Below are 26317 nucleotides of genomic sequence, written 5' to 3'. Positions count from 1 at the left end.
ACCTTAGCCAAGACACCTTAGCCAAGACACCTTAGCCAAGACACCTTACCCAAGACACATTAGCCAAGACACATTAGCCAAGACACATTAGCCAAGACACATTAGCCAAGCCACATTAGCCAAGACACCTTAGCCAAGCACCTTAGCCAAGACACATTAGCCAAGACACCTTAGCCAAGACACCTTAGCCAAGACACCTTAGCCAAGACACCTTAGCCAAGACACATTAGCCAAGACACATTAGCCAAGACACATTAGCCAAGACACCTTAGCCAAGACACCTTAGCCAAGACACCTTAGCCAAGACACCTTAGCCAAGACACATTAGCCAAGACACATTAGCCAAGACACCTTAGCCAAGACACCTTAGCCAAGACACCTCAGCCAAGACACCTTAGTCAAGACACATTAGCCAAGACACATTAGCCAAGACACCTTAGCCAAGACACCTTAGCCAAGACACATTTGCCAAGACACCTTAGCCAAGACACATTAGCCAAGACACATTAGCCAAGACACCTTAGCCAAGACACCTTAGCCAAGACACCTTAGCCAAGACACATTAGCCAAGACACCTTAGCCAAGACACCTTAGCCAAGACACATTAGCCAAGACACCTTAGCCAAGACACCTTAGCCAAGACACCTTAGCCAAGACACCTTAGCCAAGACACCTTAGCCAAGACACCTTAGCCAAGACACCTTACCCAAGACACATTAGCCAAGACACATTAGCCAAGACACATTAGCCAAGACACATTAGCCAAGACACATTAGCCAAGACACCTTAGCCAAGCACCTTAGCCAAGACACATTAGCCAAGACACCTTAGCCAAGACACCTTAGCCAAGACACCTTAGCCAAGACACCTTAGCCAAGACACATTAGCCAAGACACATTAGCCAAGACACATTAGCCAAGACACCTTAGCCAAGACACCTTAGCCAAGACACCTTAGCCAAGACACATTAGCCAAGACACCTTAGCCAAGACACCTTAGCCAAGACACCTTAGCCAAGACACCTTAGCCAAGACACCTTAGCCAAGACACATTAGCCAAGACACATTAGCCAAGACACATTAGCCAAGACACCTTAGCCAAGACACCTTAGCCAAGACACCTTAGCCAAGACACCTTAGCCAAGACACCTTAGCCAAGACACATTAGCCAAGACACCTTAGCCAAGACACCTTAGCCAAGACACCTTAGCCAAGACACCTTAGCCAAGACACATTAGCCAAGACACATTAGCCAAGACACATTAGCCAAGACACCTTAGCCAAGACACCTTAGCCAAGACACCTTAGCCAAGACACATTAGCCAAGACACATTAGCCAAGACACCTTAGCCAAGACACCTTAGCCAAGACACCTTAGCCAAGACACATTAGCCAAGACACCTTAGCCAAGACACCTTAGCCAAGACACCTTAGCCAAGACACCTTAGCCAAGACACATTAGTCAAGACACATTAGCCAAGACACCTTAGCCAAGACACCTTAGCCAAGACACCTTAGCCAAGACACATTTGCCAAGACACCTTAGCCAAGACACCTTAGCCAAGACACCTTAGCCAAGACACCTTAGCCAAGACACCTTACCCAAGACACATTAGCCAAGACACATTAGCCAAGACACATTAGCCAAGACACATTAGCCAAGACACATTAGCCAAGACACCTTAGCCAAGCACCTTAGCCAAGACACATTAGCCAAGACACCTTAGCCAAGACACCTTAGCCAAGACACCTTAGCCAAGACACCTTAGCCAAGACACATTAGCCAAGACACATTAGCCAAGACACATTAGCCAAGACACCTTAGCCAAGACACCTTAGCCAAGACACCTTAGCCAAGACACCTTAGCCAAGACACATTAGCCAAGACACATTAGCCAAGACACCTTAGCCAAGACACCTCAGCCAAGACACCTTAGCCAAGACACCTTAGCCAAGACACCTCAGCCAAGACACCTTAGTCAAGACACATTAGCCAAGACACCTTAGCCAAGACACCTTAGCCAAGACACCTTAGCCAAGACACCTTAGCCAAGACACCTTAGCCAAGACACCTTAGCCAAGACACCTTAGCCAAGACACCTTAGCCAAGACACATTAGCCAAGACACCTTAGCCAAGCACCTTAGCCAAGACACATTAGCCAAGACACCTTAGCCAAGACACCTTAGCCAAGACACCTTAGCCAAGACACCTTAGCCAAGACACCTCAGCCAAGACACCTTAGTCAAGACACATTAGCCAAGACACATTAGCCAAGACACCTTAGCCAAGACACCTTAGCCAAGACACATTAGCCAAGACACCTTAGCCAAGACACATTAGCCAAGACACCTTAGCCAAGACACCTTAGCCAAGACACCTTAGCCAAGACACCTTAGCCAAGACACATTAGTCAAGACACATTAGCCAAGACACCTTAGCCAAGACACCTTAGCCAAGACACATTTGCCAAGACACCTTAGCCAAGACACCTTAGCCAAGACACCTTAGCCAAGACACCTTAGCCAAGACACCTTAGCCAAGACACCTTACCCAAGACACATTAGCCAAGACACATTAGCCAAGACACATTAGCCAAGACACATTAGCCAAGACACATTAGCCAAGACACCTTAGCCAAGCACCTTAGCCAAGACACATTAGCCAAGACACCTTAGCCAAGACACCTTAGCCAAGACACCTTAGCCAAGACACCTTAGCCAAGACACATTAGCCAAGACACCTTAGCCAAGACACCTTAGCCAAGACACCTTAGCCAAGACACCTTAGCCAAGACACCTTAGCCAAGACACCTTAGCCAAGACACCTTAGCCAAGACACCTTAGCCAAGACACCTTACCCAAGACACATTAGCCAAGACACCTTAGCCAAGACACATTAGTCAAGACACATTAGCCAAGACACCTTAGCCAAGACACCTTAGCCAAGACACATTAGCCAAGACACATTAGCCAAGACACCTTAGCCAAGACACCTTAGCCAAGACACATTAGCCAAGACACCTTAGCCAAGACACATTAGCCAAGACACCTTAGTCAAGACACATTAGCCAAGACACATTAGCCAAGACACCTTAGCCAAGACACCTTAGCCAAGACACATTTGCCAAGACACCTTAGCCAAGACACCTTAGCCAAGACACCTTAGCCAAGACACCTTAGCCAAGACACCTTAGCCAAGACACCTTAGCCAAGACACCTTAGCCAAGACACCTTAGCCAAGACACCTTACCCAAGACACATTAGCCAAGACACCTTAGCCAAGACACATTAGTCAAGACACATTAGCCAAGACACCTTAGCCAAGACACCTTAGCCAAGACACATTAGCCAAGACACATTAGCCAAGACACCTTAGCCAAGACACCTTAGCCAAGACACCTTAGCCAAGACACATTAGCCAAGACACCTTAGCCAAGACACCTTAGCCAAGACACCTTAGCCAAGACACATTAGCCAAGACACCTTAGCCAAGACACCTTAGCCAAGACACCTTAGCCAAGCACCTTAGCCAAGACACATTAGCCAAGACACCTTAGCCAAGACACCTTAGCCAAGACACCTTAGCCAAGACACCTTAGCCAAGACACATTAGCCAAGACACCTTAGCCAAGACACCTTAGCCAAGACACCTTAGCCAAGACACCTTAGCCAAGACACCTTAGCCAAGACACCTTAGCCAAGACACCTTACCCAAGACACATTAGCCAAGACACATTAGCCAAGACACATTAGCCAAGACACATTAGCCAAGCCACATTAGCCAAGACACCTTAGCCAAGCACCTTAGCCAAGACACATTAGCCAAGACACCTTAGCCAAGACACCTTAGCCAAGACACCTTAGCCAAGACACCTTAGCCAAGACACATTAGCCAAGACACATTAGCCAAGACACATTAGCCAAGACACCTTAGCCAAGACACCTTAGCCAAGACACCTTAGCCAAGACACCTTAGCCAAGACACATTAGCCAAGACACATTAGCCAAGACACCTTAGCCAAGACACCTTAGCCAAGACACCTCAGCCAAGACACCTTAGTCAAGACACATTAGCCAAGACACATTAGCCAAGACACCTTAGCCAAGACACCTTAGCCAAGACACATTTGCCAAGACACCTTAGCCAAGACACATTAGCCAAGACACATTAGCCAAGACACCTTAGCCAAGACACCTTAGCCAAGACACCTTAGCCAAGACACATTAGCCAAGACACCTTAGCCAAGACACCTTAGCCAAGACACATTAGCCAAGACACCTTAGCCAAGACACCTTAGCCAAGACACCTTAGCCAAGACACCTTAGCCAAGACACCTTAGCCAAGACACCTTAGCCAAGACACCTTACCCAAGACACATTAGCCAAGACACATTAGCCAAGACACATTAGCCAAGACACATTAGCCAAGACACATTAGCCAAGACACCTTAGCCAAGCACCTTAGCCAAGACACATTAGCCAAGACACCTTAGCCAAGACACCTTAGCCAAGACACCTTAGCCAAGACACCTTAGCCAAGACACATTAGCCAAGACACATTAGCCAAGACACATTAGCCAAGACACCTTAGCCAAGACACCTTAGCCAAGACACCTTAGCCAAGACACATTAGCCAAGACACCTTAGCCAAGACACCTTAGCCAAGACACCTTAGCCAAGACACCTTAGCCAAGACACCTTAGCCAAGACACATTAGCCAAGACACATTAGCCAAGACACATTAGCCAAGACACCTTAGCCAAGACACCTTAGCCAAGACACCTTAGCCAAGACACCTTAGCCAAGACACCTTAGCCAAGACACATTAGCCAAGACACCTTAGCCAAGACACCTTAGCCAAGACACCTTAGCCAAGACACCTTAGCCAAGACACATTAGCCAAGACACATTAGCCAAGACACATTAGCCAAGACACCTTAGCCAAGACACCTTAGCCAAGACACCTTAGCCAAGACACATTAGCCAAGACACATTAGCCAAGACACCTTAGCCAAGACACCTTAGCCAAGACACCTTAGCCAAGACACATTAGCCAAGACACCTTAGCCAAGACACCTTAGCCAAGACACCTTAGCCAAGACACCTTAGCCAAGACACATTAGTCAAGACACATTAGCCAAGACACCTTAGCCAAGACACCTTAGCCAAGACACCTTAGCCAAGACACATTTGCCAAGACACCTTAGCCAAGACACCTTAGCCAAGACACCTTAGCCAAGACACCTTAGCCAAGACACCTTACCCAAGACACATTAGCCAAGACACATTAGCCAAGACACATTAGCCAAGACACATTAGCCAAGACACATTAGCCAAGACACCTTAGCCAAGCACCTTAGCCAAGACACATTAGCCAAGACACCTTAGCCAAGACACCTTAGCCAAGACACCTTAGCCAAGACACCTTAGCCAAGACACCTTAGCCAAGACACATTAGCCAAGACACATTAGCCAAGACACATTAGCCAAGACACCTTAGCCAAGACACCTTAGCCAAGACACCTTAGCCAAGACACCTTAGCCAAGACACCTTAGCCAAGACACCTTAGCCAAGACACCTTAGCCAAGACACCTTAGCCAAGACACCTTAGCCAAGACACCTTAGCCAAGACACCTTAGCCAAGACACATTAGCCAAGACACATTAGCCAAGACACCTTAGCCAAGACACCTTAGCCAAGACACCTCAGCCAAGACACCTTAGTCAAGACACATTAGCCAAGACACATTAGCCAAGACACCTTAGCCAAGACACCTTAGCCAAGACACCTTACCCAAGACACATTAGCCAAGACACCTTAGCCAAGACACCTTAGCCAAGACACCTCAGCCAAGACACCTTAGTCAAGACACATTAGCCAAGACACATTAGTCAAGACACATTAGCCAAGACACCTTAGCCAAGACACCTTAGCCAAGACACCTTAGCCAAGACACCTTAGCCAAGACACCTTAGCCAAGACACCTTAGCCAAGACACATTAGCCAAGACACCTTAGCCAAGACACATTAGTCAAGACACATTAGCCAAGACACCTTAGCCAAGACACCTTAGCCAAGACACCTTAGCCAAGACACCTTAGCCAAGACACCTTAGCCAAGACACCTTAGCCAAGACACCTTAGCCAAGACACATTAGCCAAGACACCATAGCCAAGACACCTTAGCCGAGACACATTAGCCAAGACACATTAGCCAAGACACCTTAGCCAAGACACATTAGCCAAGACACCTTAGCCAAGACACCTTAGCCAAGACACATTAGTCAAGACACCTTAGCCAAGACACCTTAGCCAAGACACATTAGCCAAGACACATTAGCCAAGACACCTTAGCCAAGACACCTTAGCCAAGACACCTTAGCCAAGACACATTAGCCAAGACACATTAGCCAAGACACCTTAGCCAAGACACCTTAGCCAAGACACCTTAGCCAAGACACATTAGCCAAGACACCTTAGCCAAGACACCTTAGCCAAGACACATTAGCCAAGACACCTTAGCCAAGACACATTAGCCAAGACACCTTAGCCAAGCACCTTAGCCAAGACACATTAGCCAAGACACCTTAGCCAAGACACCTTAGCCAAGACACCTTAGCCAAGACACCTTAGCCAAGACACATTAGCCAAGACACCTTAGCCAAGACACCTTAGCCAAGACACCTTAGCCAAGACACCTTACCCAAGACACATTAGCCAAGACACATTAGCCAAGACACATTAGCCAAGACACATTAGCCAAGACACATTAGCCAAGACACCTTAGCCAAGCACCTTAGCCAAGACACATTAGCCAAGACACCTTAGCCAAGACACCTTAGCCAAGACACCTTAGCCAAGACACCTTAGCCAAGACACATTAGCCAAGACACCTTAGCCAAGACACCTTAGCCAAGACACCTTAGCCAAGACACCTTAGCCAAGACACCTTAGCCAAGACACCTTAGCCAAGACACCTTACCCAAGACACATTAGCCAAGACACATTAGCCAAGACACATTAGCCAAGACACATTAGCCAAGCCACATTAGCCAAGACACCTTAGCCAAGCACCTTAGCCAAGACACATTAGCCAAGACACCTTAGCCAAGACACCTTAGCCAAGACACCTTAGCCAAGACACCTTAGCCAAGACACATTAGCCAAGACACATTAGCCAAGACACATTAGCCAAGACACCTTAGCCAAGACACCTTAGCCAAGACACCTTAGCCAAGACACCTTAGCCAAGACACATTAGCCAAGACACATTAGCCAAGACACCTTAGCCAAGACACCTTAGCCAAGACACCTCAGCCAAGACACCTTAGTCAAGACACATTAGCCAAGACACATTAGCCAAGACACCTTAGCCAAGACACCTTAGCCAAGACACATTTGCCAAGACACCTTAGCCAAGACACATTAGCCAAGACACATTAGCCAAGACACCTTAGCCAAGACACCTTAGCCAAGACACCTTAGCCAAGACACATTAGCCAAGACACCTTAGCCAAGACACCTTAGCCAAGACACATTAGCCAAGACACCTTAGCCAAGACACCTTAGCCAAGACACCTTAGCCAAGACACCTTAGCCAAGACACCTTAGCCAAGACACCTTAGCCAAGACACCTTACCCAAGACACATTAGCCAAGACACATTAGCCAAGACACATTAGCCAAGACACATTAGCCAAGACACATTAGCCAAGACACCTTAGCCAAGCACCTTAGCCAAGACACATTAGCCAAGACACCTTAGCCAAGACACCTTAGCCAAGACACCTTAGCCAAGACACCTTAGCCAAGACACATTAGCCAAGACACATTAGCCAAGACACATTAGCCAAGACACCTTAGCCAAGACACCTTAGCCAAGACACCTTAGCCAAGACACATTAGCCAAGACACCTTAGCCAAGACACCTTAGCCAAGACACCTTAGCCAAGACACCTTAGCCAAGACACCTTAGCCAAGACACATTAGCCAAGACACATTAGCCAAGACACATTAGCCAAGACACCTTAGCCAAGACACCTTAGCCAAGACACCTTAGCCAAGACACCTTAGCCAAGACACCTTAGCCAAGACACATTAGCCAAGACACCTTAGCCAAGACACCTTAGCCAAGACACCTTAGCCAAGACACATTAGCCAAGACACATTAGCCAAGACACATTAGCCAAGACACCTTAGCCAAGACACCTTAGCCAAGACACCTTAGCCAAGACACATTAGCCAAGACACATTAGCCAAGACACCTTAGCCAAGACACCTTAGCCAAGACACCTTAGCCAAGACACATTAGCCAAGACACCTTAGCCAAGACACCTTAGCCAAGACACCTTAGCCAAGACACCTTAGCCAAGACACATTAGTCAAGACACATTAGCCAAGACACCTTAGCCAAGACACCTTAGCCAAGACACCTTAGCCAAGACACATTTGCCAAGACACCTTAGCCAAGACACCTTAGCCAAGACACCTTAGCCAAGACACCTTAGCCAAGACACCTTACCCAAGACACATTAGCCAAGACACATTAGCCAAGACACATTAGCCAAGACACATTAGCCAAGACACATTAGCCAAGACACCTTAGCCAAGCACCTTAGCCAAGACACATTAGCCAAGACACCTTAGCCAAGACACCTTAGCCAAGACACCTTAGCCAAGACACCTTAGCCAAGACACATTAGCCAAGACACATTAGCCAAGACACATTAGCCAAGACACCTTAGCCAAGACACCTTAGCCAAGACACCTTAGCCAAGACACCTTAGCCAAGACACATTAGCCAAGACACATTAGCCAAGACACCTTAGCCAAGACACCTCAGCCAAGACACCTTAGCCAAGACACCTTAGCCAAGACACCTCAGCCAAGACACCTTAGTCAAGACACATTAGCCAAGACACCTTAGCCAAGACACCTTAGCCAAGACACCTTAGCCAAGACACCTTAGCCAAGACACCTTAGCCAAGACACCTTAGCCAAGACACCTTAGCCAAGACACCTTAGCCAAGACACATTAGCCAAGACACCTTAGCCAAGCACCTTAGCCAAGACACATTAGCCAAGACACCTTAGCCAAGACACCTTAGCCAAGACACCTTAGCCAAGACACCTTAGCCAAGACACCTCAGCCAAGACACCTTAGTCAAGACACATTAGCCAAGACACATTAGCCAAGACACCTTAGCCAAGACACCTTAGCCAAGACACATTAGCCAAGACACCTTAGCCAAGACACATTAGCCAAGACACCTTAGCCAAGACACCTTAGCCAAGACACCTTAGCCAAGACACCTTAGCCAAGACACATTAGTCAAGACACATTAGCCAAGACACCTTAGCCAAGACACCTTAGCCAAGACACATTTGCCAAGACACCTTAGCCAAGACACCTTAGCCAAGACACCTTAGCCAAGACACCTTAGCCAAGACACCTTAGCCAAGACACCTTACCCAAGACACATTAGCCAAGACACATTAGCCAAGACACATTAGCCAAGACACATTAGCCAAGACACATTAGCCAAGACACCTTAGCCAAGCACCTTAGCCAAGACACATTAGCCAAGACACCTTAGCCAAGACACCTTAGCCAAGACACCTTAGCCAAGACACCTTAGCCAAGACACATTAGCCAAGACACCTTAGCCAAGACACCTTAGCCAAGACACCTTAGCCAAGACACCTTAGCCAAGACACCTTAGCCAAGACACCTTAGCCAAGACACCTTACCCAAGACACATTAGCCAAGACACCTTAGCCAAGACACATTAGTCAAGACACATTAGCCAAGACACCTTAGCCAAGACACCTTAGCCAAGACACATTAGCCAAGACACATTAGCCAAGACACCTTAGCCAAGACACCTTAGCCAAGACACATTAGCCAAGACACCTTAGCCAAGACACATTAGCCAAGACACCTTAGTCAAGACACATTAGCCAAGACACATTAGCCAAGACACCTTAGCCAAGACACCTTAGCCAAGACACATTTGCCAAGACACCTTAGCCAAGACACCTTAGCCAAGACACCTTAGCCAAGACACCTTAGCCAAGACACCTTAGCCAAGACACCTTAGCCAAGACACCTTAGCCAAGACACCTTAGCCAAGACACCTTACCCAAGACACATTAGCCAAGACACCTTAGCCAAGACACATTAGTCAAGACACATTAGCCAAGACACCTTAGCCAAGACACCTTAGCCAAGACACATTAGCCAAGACACATTAGCCAAGACACCTTAGCCAAGACACCTTAGCCAAGACACCTTAGCCAAGACACATTAGCCAAGACACCTTAGCCAAGACACCTTAGCCAAGACACCTTAGCCAAGACACATTAGCCAAGACACCTTAGCCAAGACACCTTAGCCAAGACACATTAGCCAAGACACATTAGCCAAGACACCTTAGCCAAGACACCTTAGCCAAGACACCTTAGCCAAGACACCTTACCCAAGACACATTAGCCAAGACACATTAGCCAAGACACCTTAGCCAAGACACCTTAGCCAAGACACCTTAGCCAAGACACCTCAGCCAAGACACCTTAGTTAAGACACATTAGCCAAGACACATTAGCCAAGACACCTTAGCCAAGACACCTTAGCCAAGACACATTTGCCAAGACACCTTAGCCAAGACACCTTAGCCAAGACACCTTAGCCAAGACACCTTAGCCAAGACACATTAGCCAAGACACATTAGCCAAGACACCTTAGCCAAGACACCTTAGCCAAGACACCTTAGCCAAGACACCTTAGCCAAGACACATTAGCCAAGACACATTAGCCAAGACACCTTAGCCAAGACACCTTAGCCAAGACACCTTAGCCAAGACACATTAGCCAAGACACCTTAGCCAAGACACCTTAGCCAAGACACCTTAGCCAAGACACCTTAGCCAAGACACATTAGCCAAGACACCTTAGCCAAGACACCTTAGCCAAGACAACTTAGCCAAGACACCTTAGCCAAGACACCTTAGCCAAGACACCTTAGCCAAGACACCTTAGCCAAGACACCTTAGCCAAGACACCTTAGCCAAGACACCTTAGCCAAGACACCTTACCCAAGACACATTAGCCAAGACACATTAGCCAAGACACCTTAGCCAAGCACCTTAGCCAAGACACATTAGCCAAGACACCTTAGCCAAGACACCTTAGCCAAGACACCTTAGCCAAGACACCTTAGCCAAGACACATTAGCCAAGACACATTAGCCAAGACACCTTAGCCAAGACACCTTAGCCAAGACACCTTAGCCAAGACACCTTAGCCAAGACACATTAGCCAAGACACATTAGCCAAGACACATTAGCCAAGACACCTTAGCCAAGACACCTTAGCCAAGACACCTTAGCCAAGACACCTTAGCCAAGACACCTTAGCCAAGACACATTAGCCAAGACACATTAGCCAAGACACATTAGCCAAGACACCTTAGCCAAGACACCTTAGCCAAGACACCTTAGCCAAGACACCTTAGCCAAGACACATTAGCCAAGACACATTAGCCAAGACACCTTAGCCAAGACACCTTAGCCAAGACACCTTAGCCAAGACACATTAGCCAAGACACCTTAGCCAAGACACCTTAGCCAAGACACCTTAGCCAAGACACATTAGCCAAGACACATTAGCCAAGACACCTTAGCCAAGACACCTTAGCCAAGACACCTCAGCCAAGACACCTTAGTCAAGACACATTAGCCAAGACACATTAGACAAGACACCTTAGCCAAGACACCTTAGCCAAGACACATTAGTCAAGACACATTAGCCAAGACACCTTAGCCAAGACACCTTAGCCAAGACACCTTAGCCAAGACACCTTAGCCAAGACACCTTAGCCAAGACACCTTACCCAAGACACATTAGCCAAGACACCTTAGCCAAGACACCTTAGCCAAGACACCTTAGCCAAGACACCTTAGCCAAGACACCTTAGCCAAGACACATTAGCCAAGACACATTAGCCAAGACACATTAGCCAAGACACATTAGCCAAGACACATTAGCCAAGACACCTTAGCCAAGCACCTTAGCCAAGACACATTAGCCAAGACACCTTAGCCAAGACACCTTAGCCAAGACACCTTAGCCAAGACACCTTAGCCAAGACACCTTAGCCAAGACACATTAGCCAAGACACATTAGCCAAGACACATTAGCCAAGACACATTAGCCAAGACACATTAGCCAAGACACCTTAGCCAAGCACCTTAGCCAAGACACATTAGCCAAGACACCTTAGCCAAGACACATTAGCCAAGACACCTTAGCCAAGACACATTAGCCAAGACACATTAGCCAAGACACATTAGCCAAGACACCTTAGCCAAGCACCTTAGCCAAGACACATTAGCCAAGACACCTTAGCCAAGACACATTAGCCAAGACACCTTAGCCAAGCACCTTAGCCAAGACACATTAGCCAAGACACCTTAGCCAAGACACCTTAGCCAAGACACATTAGTCAAGACACATTAGCCAAGACACCTTAGCCAAGACACCTTAGCCAAGACACCTTAGCCAAGACACCTTAGCCAAGACACCTTAGCCAAGACACCTTACCCAAGACACATTAGCCAAGACACCTTAGCCAAGACACCTTAGCCAAGACACCTTAGCCAAGACACCTTAGCCAAGACACATTAGCCAAGACACATTAGCCAAGACACATTAGCCAAGACACATTAGCCAAGACACCTTAGCCAAGCACCTTAGCCAAGACACATTAGCCAAGACACCTTAGCCAAGACACATTAGCCAAGACACCTTAGCCAAGCACCTTAGCCAAGACACATTAGCCAAGACACCTTAGCCAAGACACCTTAGCCAAGACACCTTAGCCAAGACACCTTAGCCAAGACACCTTAGCCAAGACACCTTAGCCAAGACACATTAGCCAAGACACCTTAGCCAAGACACCTTAGCCAAGACACCTTAGCCAAGACACCTTAGCCAAGACACCTTAGCCAAGACACCTTACCCAAGACACATTAGCCAAGACACCTTAGCCAAGACACCTTAGCCAAGACACCTTAGCCAAGACACATTAGCCAAGACACATTAGCCAAGACACATTAGCCAAGACACATTAGCCAAGACACATTAGCCAAGACACATTAGCCAAGACACCTTAGCCAAGCACCTTAGCCAAGACACATTAGCCAAGACACCTTAGCCAAGACACCTTAGCCAAGACACCTTATCCAAGACACCTTAGCCAAGACACATTAGCCAAGACACATTAGCCAAGACACATTAGCCAAGACACCTTAGCCAAGACACCTTAGCCAAGACACCTTAGCCAAGACACATTAGCCAAGACACATTAGCCAAGACACCTTAGCCAAGACACCTTAGCCAAGACACATTAGCCAAGACACATTAGCCAAGACACCTTAGCCAAGACACCTTAGCCAAGACACCTTAGCCAAGACACATTAGCCAAGACACCTTAGCCAAGACACCTTAGCCAAGACACCTTAGCCAAGACACATTAGCCAAGACACCTTAGCCAAGACACCTTAGCCAAGACACATTAGCCAAGACACCTTAGCCAAGACACCTTAGCCAAGACACCTTAGCCAAGACACCTTAGCCAAGACACCTTAGCCAAGACACCTTAGCCAAGACACCTTAGCCAAGACACATTAGCCAAGACACATTAGCCAAGACACCTTAGCCAAGACACCTTAGCCAAGACACCTCAGCCAAGACACCTTAGTCAAGACACATTAGCCAAGACACATTAGCCAAGACACCTTAGCCAAGACACCTTAGCCAAGACACATTAGTCAAGACACATTAGCCAAGACACCTTAGCCAAGACACCTTAGCCAAGACACCTTAGCCAAGCACCTTAGCCAAGACACATTAGCCAAGACACCTTAGCCAAGACACATTAGCCAAGACACATTAGCCAAGACACCTTAGCCAAGACACCTTAGCCAAGACACCTTAGCCAAGACACATTAGCCAAGACACCTTAGCCAAGACACCTTAGCCAAGACACATTAGCCAAGACACCTTAGCCAAGACACCTTAGCCAAGACACCTTAGCCAAGACACCTTAGCCAAGACACCTTAGCCAAGACACCTTAGCCAAGACACCTTAGCCAAGACACATTAGCCAAGACACATTAGTCAAGACACATTAGCCAAGACACCTTAGCCAAGACACCTTAGCCAAGACACCTTAGCCAAGCACCTTAGCCAAGACACATTAGCCAAGACACCTTAGCCAAGACACATTAGCCAAGACACATTAGCCAAGACACATTAGCCAAGACACCTTAGCCAAGACACCTTAGCCAAGACACCTTAGCCAAGACACCTTAGCCAAGACACATTAGCCAAGACACCTTAGTCAAGACACATTAGCCAAGACACATTAGCCAAGACACATTAGCCAAGACACCTTAGCCAAGACACCTTAGCCAAGACACCTTAGCCAAGACACCTTAGCCAAGACACCTTAGCCAAGACACATTAGTCAAGACACATTAGCCAAGACACCTTAGCCAAGACACCTTAGCCAAGACACCTTAGCCAAGACACCTTAGCCAAGACACCTTAGCCAAGACACCTTAGCCAAGACACCTTAGCCAAGACACCTTAGCCAAGACACCTTACCCAAGACACATTAGCCAAGACACATTAGCCAAGACACATTAGCCAAGACACCTTAGCCAAGACACCTTAGCCAAGACACCTTAGCCAAGACACATTAGCCAAGACACCTTAGCCAAGACACCTTAGCCAAGACACCTTAGCCAAGACACCTTAGCCAAGACACCTTAGCCAAGACACATTAGCCAAGACACATTAGCCAAGACACCTTAGCCAAGACACCTTAGCCAAGACACCTCAGCCAAGACACCTTAGTCAAGACACATTAGCCAAGACACATTCGCCAAGACACCTTAACCAAGACACCTTAGCCAAGACACATTAGTCAAGACACATTAGCCAAGACACCTTAGCCAAGACACCTTAGCCAAGACACCTTAGCCAAGACACCTTAGCCAAGACACATTAGCCAAGACACCATAGCCAAGACACCTTAGCCGAGACACATTAGCCAAGACACATTAGCCAAGACACCTTAGCCAAGACACATTAGCCAAGACACCTTAGCCAAGACACCTTAGCCAAGACACATTAGTCAAGACACCTTAGCCAAGACACCTTAGCCAAGACACATTAGCCAAGACACATTAGCCAAGACACCTTAGCCAAGACACCTTAGCCAAGACACCTTAGCCAAGACACATTAGCCAAGACACATTAGCCAAGACACCTTAGCCAAGACACCTTAGCCAAGACACCTTAGCCAAGACACCTTAGCCAAGACACATTAGCCAAGACACCTTAGCCAAGACACCTTAGCCAAGACACATTAGCCAAGACACCTTAGCCAAGACACCTTAGCCAAGACACCTTAGCCAAGACACCTTAGCCAAGACACCTTAGCCAAGACACCTTACCCAAGACACATTAGCCAAGACACATTAGCCAAGACACATTAGCCAAGACACATTAGCCAAGACACATTAGCCAAGACACCTTAGCCAAGCACCTTAGCCAAGACACATTAGCCAAGACACCTTAGCCAAGACACCTTAGCCAAGACACCTTAGCCAAGACACCTTAGCCAAGACACCTTAGCCAAGACACCTTAGCCAAGACACATTAGCCAAGACACCTTAGCCAAGACACCTTAGCCAAGACACCTTAGCCAAGACACATTTGCCAAGACACCTTAGCCAAGACACCTTAGCCAAGACACCTTAGCCAAGACACCTTAGCCAAGACACCTTAGCCAAGACACCTTACCCAAGACACATTAGCCAAGACACATTAGCCAAGACACATTAGCCAAGACACCTTAGCCAAGACACATTAGCCGAGACACCATAGCCAAGACACCTTAGCCGAGACACATTAGCCAAGACACCTTAGCCAAGACACCTTAGCCAAGACACCTTAGCCAAGACACATTAGCCAAGACACCTTAGCCAAGACACCTTAGCCAAGACACATTAGCCAAGACACCTTAGCCAAGACACCTTAGCCAAGACACCTTAGCCAAGACACCTTAGCCAAGACACATTAGCCGTGACACATTAGCCAAGACACCTTAGCCAAGACACCTTAGCCAAGACACATTAGCCAAGACACCTTAGCCAAGACACCTTAGCCAAGACACCTTAGCCAAGACACCTTAGCCAAGACACATTAGCCAAGACACCTTAGCCAAGACACCTTAGCCAAGACACCTTAGCCAAGACACCTAAGCCAAGACACCTTAGCCAAGACACCTTAGCCAAGACAAATTAGCTGAAACACATTAGCCAAGACACATTAGACAAGACACCTTAGCCAAGACACCTTAGCCAAGACACCTTAGAAAAGACACATTAGCCAAGACACATTAGCCAAGACACCTTAACCAAGACACATTAGCCAAGACACATTAGCCAAGACACATAAGCCGAGACACATCAGCCAAGACACCTTAGCCGAGACACATTAGCCAAGACACCTTAGCCAAGACACCTTAGCCAAGACACCTTAGCCAAGACACCTTAGCCAAGACACCTTAGCCAAGACACCTTAGCCAAGACACCTTAGCCAAGACACCTTAGCCAAGACACCTTAGCCAAGACACCTTAGCCAAGACACCTTAGCCAAGACACATTAGCTGAAACACATTAGCCAAGACACCTTAGCCAAGACACATTAGCCAAGACACCTTAGCCAAGACACCTTAGAAAAGACACATTAGCCAAGACACATTAGCCAAGACACCTTAGCCAAGACACATTAGCCAAGACACATTAGCCAAAACACATAAGCCGAGACACATCAGCCAAGACACCTTAGCCGAGACACCTTAGCCAAGACACCTTAGCCAAGACACATTAGCCAAGACACATTAGCCAAGACACCATAGCCAAGACACCTTAGCCAAGACACATAAGCCAAGACACATTATCCAAGACACATTAGCCGAGACACCATAGCCAAGACACCTTAGCCGAGACACATTAGCCAAGACACATTAGCCAAGACACCTTAGCCAAGACACATTAGCCAAGACACCTTAGCCAAGACACCTTAGCCAAGACACCTTAGCCAAGACACCTTAGCCAAGACACCTTAGCCAAGACACCTTAGCCAAGACACATTAGCCAAGACACCTTAGCCAAGACACCTTAGCCAAGACACCTTAGCCAAGACACCTTAGCCAAGACACATTAGCCAAGACACCTTAGCCAAGACACCTTAGCCAAGACACCTTAGCCAAGACACCTTAGCCAAGACACATAAGCTGAAACACATTAGCCAAGACACATTAGACAAGACACCTTAGCCAAGACACCTTAGCCAAGACACCTTAGAAAAGACACATTAGCCAAGACACATTAGCCAAGACACCTTAGCCAAGACACCTTAGCCAAGACACATTAGCCAAGACACCTTAGCCAAGACACCTTAGCCAAGACACCTTAGCCAAGACACCTTAGCCAAGACACCTTAGCCAAGACACATTAGCTGAAACACATTAGCCAAGACACCTTAGCCAAGACACATTAGCCAAGACACCTTAGCCAAGACACCTTAGAAAAGACACATTAGCCAAGACACATTAGCCAAGACACCTTAGCCAAGACACATTAGCCAAGACACATTAGCCAAGACACATAAGCCGAGACACATCAGCCAAGACACCTTAGCCGAGACACATTAGCCAAGACACCTTAGCCAAGACACATTAGCCAAGACACATTAGCCAAGACACCATTGCCAAGACACCTTAGCCAAGACACATTAGCCAAGACACATTAGCCAAGACACATTAGCCGAGACACCATAGCCAAGACACCTTAGCCAAGACACCTTAGCCAAGACACATTAGCCAAGACACATTAGCCAAGACACCTTAGCCAAGACACCTTAGCCAAGACACCTTAGCCAAGACACCTTAGCCAAGACACCTTAGCCAAGACACATTAGCCAAGACACCTTAGCCAAGACACATTAGCCAAGACACCTTAGCCAAGACACATTAGCCGTGACACATTAGCCAAGACACCTTAGCCAAGACACCTTAGCCAAGATACATTAGCCAAGACACCTTAGCCAAGACACCTTAGCCAAGACACCTTAGCCAAGACACCTTAGCCAAGACACCTTAGCCAAGACACCTTAGCCAAGACACCTTAGCCAAGACACCTTAGCCAAGACACCTTAGCCAAGACACCTTAGCCAAGACACCTTAGCCAAGACACATTAGCCAAGACACATTAGACAAGACACCTTAGCCAAGACACCTTAGCCAAGACACCTTAGAAAAGACACATTAGCCAAGACACATTAGGCAAGACACCTTAGCCAAGACACATTAGCCAAGACACATTAGCCAAGACACATAAGCCGAGACACATCAGCCAAGACACCTTAGCCGAGACACATTAGCCAAGACACCTTAGCCAAGACACATAAGCCAAGACACATTAGCCAAGACACCTTAGCCAAGACACCTTAGCCAAGACACCTTAGCCAAGACACCTTAGCCAAGACACCTTAGCCAAGACACCTTAGCCAAGACACCTTAGCCAAGACACCTTAGCCAAGACACCTTAGCCAAGACACCTTAGCCAAGACACCTTAGCCAAGACACATTAGCTGAAACACATTAGCCAAGACACCTTAGCCAAGACACATTAGCCAAGACACCTTAGCCAAGACACCTTAGAAAAGACACATTAGCCAAGACACATTAGCCAAGACACCTTAGCCAAGACACATTAGCCAAGACACATTAGCCAAGACACATAAGCCGAGACACATCAGCCAAGACACCTTAGCCGAGACACATTAGCCAAGACACCTTAGCCAAGACACATTAGCCAAGACACATTAGCCAAGACACCTTAGCCAAGACACCTTAGCCAAGACACATTAGCCAAGACACATTAGCCAAGACACATTAGCCAAGACACCTTAGCCAAGACACCTTAGCCAAGACACCTTAGCCAAGACACCTTAGCCAAGACACCTTAGCCAAGACACCTTAGCCAAGACACATTAGCCAAGACACCTTAGCCAAGACACATTAGCCAAGACACCTTAGCCAAGACACCTTAGCCAAGACACATTAGTCAAGACACCTTAGCCAAGACACCTTAGCCAAGACACATTAGCCAAGACACATTAGCCAAGACACCTTAGCCAAGACACCTTAGCCAAGACACATTAGCCAAGACACATTAGCCGAGACACATTAGCCAAGACACCTTAGCCAAGACACCTTAGCCAAGACACATTAGCCAAGACACATTAGCCAAGACACCTTAGCCAAGACACCTTAGCCAAGACACTTTAGCCAAGACACATTAGCCAAGACACATTAGCCAAGACACATTAGCCAAGACACCTTAGCCAAGACACCTTAGCCAAGACACCTTAGCCAAGACACCTTAGCCAAGACACATTAGCCAAGACACCTTAGCCAAGACACCTTAGCCAAGACACCTTAGCCAAGACACATTAGCCAAGACACCTTAGCCAAGACACCTTAGCCAAGACACATTAGCCAAGACACATTAGCCAAGACACCTTAGCCAAGACACCTTAGCCAAGACACCTTAGCCAAGACACCTTAGCCAAGACACCTTAGCCAAGACACCTTAGCCAGGACACATTAGCCAAGACACCTTAGCCAAGACACCTTAGCCAAGACACCTTAGCCAAGACACATTAGCCAAGACACCTTAGCCAAGACACCTTAGCCAAGACACCTTAGCCAAGACACCTTAGCCAAGACACCTTAGCCAAGACACCTTAGCCAAGACACCTTAGCCAAGACACATTAGTCAAGACACATTAGCCAAGACACCTTAGCCAAGACACCTTAGCCAAGACACCTTAGCCAAGACACCTTAGCCAAGACACCTTAGCCAAGACACCTTAGCCAAGACACCTTAGCCAAGACACCTTACCCAAGACACATTAGCCAAGACACCTTAGCCGAGACACATTAGCCAAGACACATTAGCCAAGACACCTTAGCCAAGACACATTAGCCAAGACACCTTAGCCAAGACACCTTAGCCAAGACACATTAGTCAAGACACCTTAGCCAAGACACCTTAGCCAAGACACATTAGCCAAGACACATTAGCCAAGACACCTTAGCCAAGACACCTTAGCCAAGACACATTAGCCAAGACACATTAGCCAAGACACCTTAGCCAAGACACCTTAGCCAAGACACATTAGCCAAGACACCTTAGCCAAGACACATTAGCCAAGACACCTTAGCCAAGACACCTTAGCCAAGACACATTAGTTAAGACACCTTAGCCAAGACACCTTAGCCAAGACACATTAGCCAAGACACATTAGCCAAGACACCTTAGCCAAGACACCTTAGCCAAGACACATTAGCCAAGACACATTAGCCAAGACACCTTAGCCAAGACACCTTAGCCAAGACACCTTAGCCAAGACACATTAGCCAAGACACCTTAGCCAAGACACCTTAGCCAAGACACCTTAGCCAAGACACCTTAGCCAAGACACCTTAGCCAAGACACCTTAGCCAAGACACCTTACCCAAGACACATTAGCCAAGACACATTAGCCAAGACACCTTAGCCAAGACACCTTAGCCAAGACACCTTAGCCAAGACACCTTAGCCAAGACACCTTAGCCAAGACACCTTAGCCAAGACACATTAGCCAAGACACCTTAGCCAAGACACATTAGCCAAGACACCTTAGCCAAGACACATTAGCCAAGACACCTTAGCCAAGACACCTTAGCCAAGACACCTTAGCCAAGACACCTTAGCCAAGACACCTTAGCCAAGACACATTAGCCAAGACACATTAGCCAAGACACATTAGCCAAGACACCTTAGCCAAGCACCTTAGCCAAGACACATTAGCCAAGACACATTTGCCAAGACACCTTAGCCAAGACACCTTAGCCAAGACACCTTAGCCAAGACACCTTAGCCAAGACACATTAGCCAAGACACCTTAGCCAAGACACCTTAGCCAAGACACCTTAGCCAAGACACCTTAGCCAAGACACCTTAGCCAAGACACCTTAGCCAAGACACCTTACCCAAGACACATTAGCCAAGACACATTAGCCAAGACACCTTAGCCAAGCACCTTAGCCAAGACACCTTAGCCAAGACACATTAGCCAAGACACCTTAGCCAAGACACCTCAGCCAAGACACCTTAGCCAAGACACATTAGCCAAGACACCTTAGCCAAGACACCTTAGCCAAGACACCTTAGCCAAGACACCTTAGCCAAGACACATTAGCCAAGACACCTTAGCCAAGACACATTAGCCAAGACACCTTAGCCAAGACACATTAGCCAAGACACCTTAGCCAAGACACCTCAGCCAAGACACATTAGCCAAGACACATTAGTCAAGACACCTTAGCCAAGACACCTTACCCAAGACACATTAGCCAAGACACCTTAGCCAAGACACATTAGCCAAGACACCTTTGCCAAGACACATTAGCCAAGACACCTTAGCCGAGACACATTAGCCAAGACACCTTAGCCGAGACACATTAGCCAAGACACATTAGCCAAGACACCTTAGCCAAGACACATTAGCCAAGACACCTTAGCCAAGACACCTTAGCCAAGACACATTAGTCAAGACACCTTAGCCAAGACACCTTAGCCAAGACACATTAGCCAAGACACATTAGCCAAGACACCTTAGCCAAGACACATTAGCCAAGACACCTTAGCCAAGACACCTTAGCCAAGACACCTTAGCCAAGACACATTAGCCAAGACACCTTAGCCAAGACACCTTAGCCAAGACACCTTAGCCAAGACACCTTAGCCAAGACACCTTAGCCAAGACACCTTAGCCAAGACACCTTACCCAAGACACATTAGCCAAGACACATTAGCCAAGACACATTAGCCAAGACACCTTAGCCAAGCACCTTAGCCAAGACACATTAGCCAAGACACCTTAGCCAAGACACATTAGCCAAGACACCTTAGCCAAGACACCTTAGCCGAGACACATTAGCCAAGACACATTAGCCAAGACACATAAGCCGAGACACATCAGCCAAGACACCTTAGCCGAGACACATTAGCCAAGACACATTAGCCAAGACACATTAGCCAAGACACATTAGCCAAGACACCATAGCCAAGACACCTTAGCCAAGACACATTAGCCAAGACACATTAGCCAAGACACATTAGCTGAGACACCTTAGCCAAGACACCTTAGCCGAGACACATTAGCCAAGACACCTTAGCCAAGACACCTTAGCCAAGACACCTTAGCCAAGACACATTAGCCAAGACACCTTAGCCAAGACACATTAGTCAAGACACCTTAGCCAAGACACCTTAGCCAAGACACCTTAGCCAAGACACCTTAGCCAAGACACATTAGCCAAGACACATTAGCCAAGACACCTTAGCCAAGACACCTTAGCCAAGACACCTTAGCCAAGACACCTTAGCCAAGACACATTAGCCAAGACACATTAGCCAAGACACCTTAGCCAAGACACCTTAGCCAAGACACATTTGCCAAGACACCTTAGCCAAGACACCTTAGCCAAGACACATTAGCCAAGACACATTAGCCAAGACACCTTAGCCAAGACACCTTAGCCAAGACACCTTAGCCAAGACACCTTAGCCAAGACACCTTAGCCAAGACACCTTAGCCAAGACACCTTAGCCAAGACACATTAGCCAAGACACCTTAGCCAAGACACCTTAGCCAAGACACCTTAGCCAAGACACATTAGCCAAGACACCTTAGCCAAGACACCTTAGCCAAGACACATTAGCCAAGACACCTTAGCCAAGACACCTTAGCCAAGACACCTTAGCCAAGACACCTTAGCCAAGACACATTAGTCAAGACACATTAGCCAAGACACCTTAGCCAAGACACCTTAGCCAAGACACCTTAGCCAAGACACCTTAGCCAAGACACCTTAGCCAAGACACATTAGCCAAGACACCATAGCCAAGACAACTTAGCCGAGACACATTAGCCAAGACACATTAGCCAAGACACCTTAGCCAAGACACATTAGCCAAGACACCTTAGCCAAGACACCTTAGCCAAGACACATTAGTCAAGACACCTTAGCCAAGACACCTTAGCCAAGACACATTAGCCAAGACACATTAGCCAAGACACCTTAGCCAAGACACCTTAGCCAAGACACCTTAGCCAAGACACATTAGCCAAGACACATTAGCCAAGACACCTTAGCCAAGACACCTTAGCCAAGACACCTTAGCCAAGACACATTAGCCAAGACACCTTAGCCAAGACACCTTAGCCAAGACACCTTAGCCAAGACACCTTAGCCAAGACACCTTAGCCAAGACACCTTAGCCAAGACACATTAGCCAAGACACATTAGCCAAGACACCTTAGCCAAGACACCTTAGCCAAGACACATTTGCCAAGACACCTTAGCCAAGACACCTTAGCCAAGACACATTAGCCAAGACACATTAGCCAAGACACCTTAGCCAAGACACCTTAGCCAAGACACCTTAGCCAAGACACCTTAGCCAAGACACCTTAGCCAAGACACCTTAGCCAAGACACATTAGCCAAGACACCTTAGCCAAGACACCTTAGCCAAGACACCTTAGCCAAGACACATTAGCCAAGACACCTTAGCCAAGACACCTTAGCCAAGACACATTAGCCAAGACACCTTAGCCAAGACACCTTAGCCAAGACACCTTAGCCAAGACACCTTAGCCAAGACACCTTAGCCAAGACACCTTACCCAAGACACATTAGCCAAGACACCTTAGCCGAGACACATTAGCCAAGACACATTAGCCAAGACACCTTAGCCAAGACACATTAGCCAAGACACCTTAGCCAAGACACCTTAGCCAAGACACATTAGTCAAGACACCTTAGCCAAGACACCTTAGCCAAGACACATTAGCCAAGACACATTAGCCAAGACACCTTAGCCAAGACACCTTAGCCAAGACACATTAGCCAAGACACATTAGCCAAGACACCTTAGCCAAGACACCTTAGCCAAGACACATTAGCCAAGACACCTTAGCCAAGACACATTAGCCAAGACACCTTAGCCAAGACACCTTAGCCAAGACACATTAGTTAAGACACCTTAGCCAAGACACCTTAGCCAAGACACATTAGCCAAGACACATTAGCCAAGACACCTTAGCCAAGACACCTTAGCCAAGACACATTAGCCAAGACACATTAGCCAAGACACCTTAGCCAAGACACCTTAGCCAAGACACCTTAGCCAAGACACATTAGCCAAGACACCTTAGCCAAGACACCTTAGCCAAGACACCTTAGCCAAGACACCTTAGCCAAGACACCTTAGCCAAGACACCTTAGCCAAGACACCTTACCCAAGACACATTAGCCAAGACACATTAGCCAAGACACATTAGCCAAGACACCTTAGCCAAGCATCTTAGCCAAGACACATTAGCCAAGACACCTTAGCCAAGACACATTAGCCAAGACACCTTAGCCAAGACACATTAGCCAAGACACCTTAGCCAAGACACCTTAGCCAAGACACCTTAGCCAAGACACCTTAGCCAAGACACCTTAGCCAAGACACCTTAGCCAAGACACATTAGCCAAGACACATTAGCCAAGACACATTAGCCAAGACACCTTAGCCAAGCACCTTAGCCAAGACACATTAGCCAAGACACATTTGCCAAGACACCTTAGCCAAGACACCTTAGCCAAGACACCTTAGCCAAGACACCTTAGCCAAGACACATTAGCCAAGACACCTTAGCCAAGACACCTTAGCCAAGACACCTTAGCCAAGACACCTTAGCCAAGACACCTTAGCCAAGACACCTTAGCCAAGACACCTTACCCAAGACACATTAGCCAAGACACATTAGCCAAGACACCTTAGCCAAGCACCTTAGCCAAGACACCTTAGCCAAGACACATTAGTCAAGACACCTTAGCCAAGACACCTTACCCAAGACACATTAGCCAAGACACCTTAGCCAAGACACATTAGCCAAGACACCTTAGCCAAGACACATTAGCCAAGACACCTTAGCCGAGACACATTAGCCAAGACACCTTAGCCGAGACACATTAGCCAAGACACATTAGCCAAGACACCTTAGCCAAGACACATTAGCCAAGACACCTTAGCCAAGACACCTTAGCCAAGACACATTAGTCAAGACACCTTAGCCAAGACACCTTAGCCAAGACACATTAGCCAAGACACATTAGCCAAGACACCTTAGCCAAGACACCTTAGCCAAGACACATTAGCCAAGACACATTAGCCAAGACACCTTAGCCAAGACACCTTAGCCAAGACACCTTAGCCAAGACACATTAGCCAAGACACCTTAGCCAAGACACCTTAGCCAAGACACCTTAGCCAAGACACCTTAGCCAAGACACCTTAGCCAAGACACCTTAGCCAAGACACCTTACCCAAGACACATTAGCCAAGACACATTAGCCAAGACACATTAGCCAAGACACCTTAGCCAAGCACCTTAGCCAAGACACATTAGCCAAGACACCTTAGCCAAGACACATTAGCCAAGACACCTTAGCCAAGACACCTTAGCCGAGACACATTAGCCAAGACACATTAGCCAAGACACATAAGCCGAGACACATCAGCCAAGACACCTTAGCCGAGACACATTAGCCAAGACACATTAGCCAAGACACATTAGCCAAGACACATTAGCCAAGACACCATAGCCAAGACACCTTAGCCAAGACACATTAGCCAAGACACATTAGCCAAGACACATTAGCTGAGACACCTTAGCCAAGACACCTTAGCCGAGACACATTAGCCAAGACACCTTAGCCAAGACACCTTAGCCAAGACACCTTAGCCAAGACACATTAGCCAAGACACCTTAGCCAAGACACATTAGTCAAGACACCTTAGCCGAGACACCTTAGCCAAGACACCTTAGCCAAGACACATTAGCCAAGACACATTAGCCAAGACACCTTAGCCAAGACACCTTAGCCAAGACACCTTAGCCAAGACACATTAGCCAAGACACCTTAGCCAAGACACATTAGCCAAGACACCTTAGCCGAGACACATTAGCCAAGACACTTTAGCCAAGACACCTTAGCCAAGACACCTTAGCCAAGACACCTTAGCCAAGACACCTTAGCCAAGACACCTTAGCCAAGACACATTAGCCAAGACACA

The 26317-nt window shown here is 47.4% G+C and overlaps 1 long non-coding RNA gene across 1 annotated transcript in view; it reads right to left on the bottom strand.

Moving 5' to 3' along the window:
* Nucleotides 1-17841, bottom strand: part of LOC125774489 (uncharacterized) — a 68979-nt gene extending 51138 nt beyond the window's left edge. The window contains exons 1-2 of the long non-coding RNA XR_007420964.1: nt 17812-17841; nt 15894-16229 (exon numbers count right to left, since the gene is read on the bottom strand). This is a non-coding gene — a long non-coding RNA (uncharacterized LOC125774489). The remainder of the gene's footprint in view (nt 1-15893; nt 16230-17811) is intronic.
* Between the last annotated feature and the right edge of the window lie 8476 nt (nt 17842-26317).

The sequence above is a fragment of the Anopheles funestus genome, unplaced genomic scaffold, assembly GCF_943734845.2.
Source record: "Anopheles funestus unplaced genomic scaffold, idAnoFuneDA-416_04 scaffold_12_ctg1, whole genome shotgun sequence".
Taxonomy (NCBI): Eukaryota; Metazoa; Arthropoda; class Insecta; order Diptera; family Culicidae; genus Anopheles; species Anopheles funestus.
Note: the sequence above shows the minus strand (reverse complement) of the source record. Positions and strands in the feature narration are given on the sequence as shown.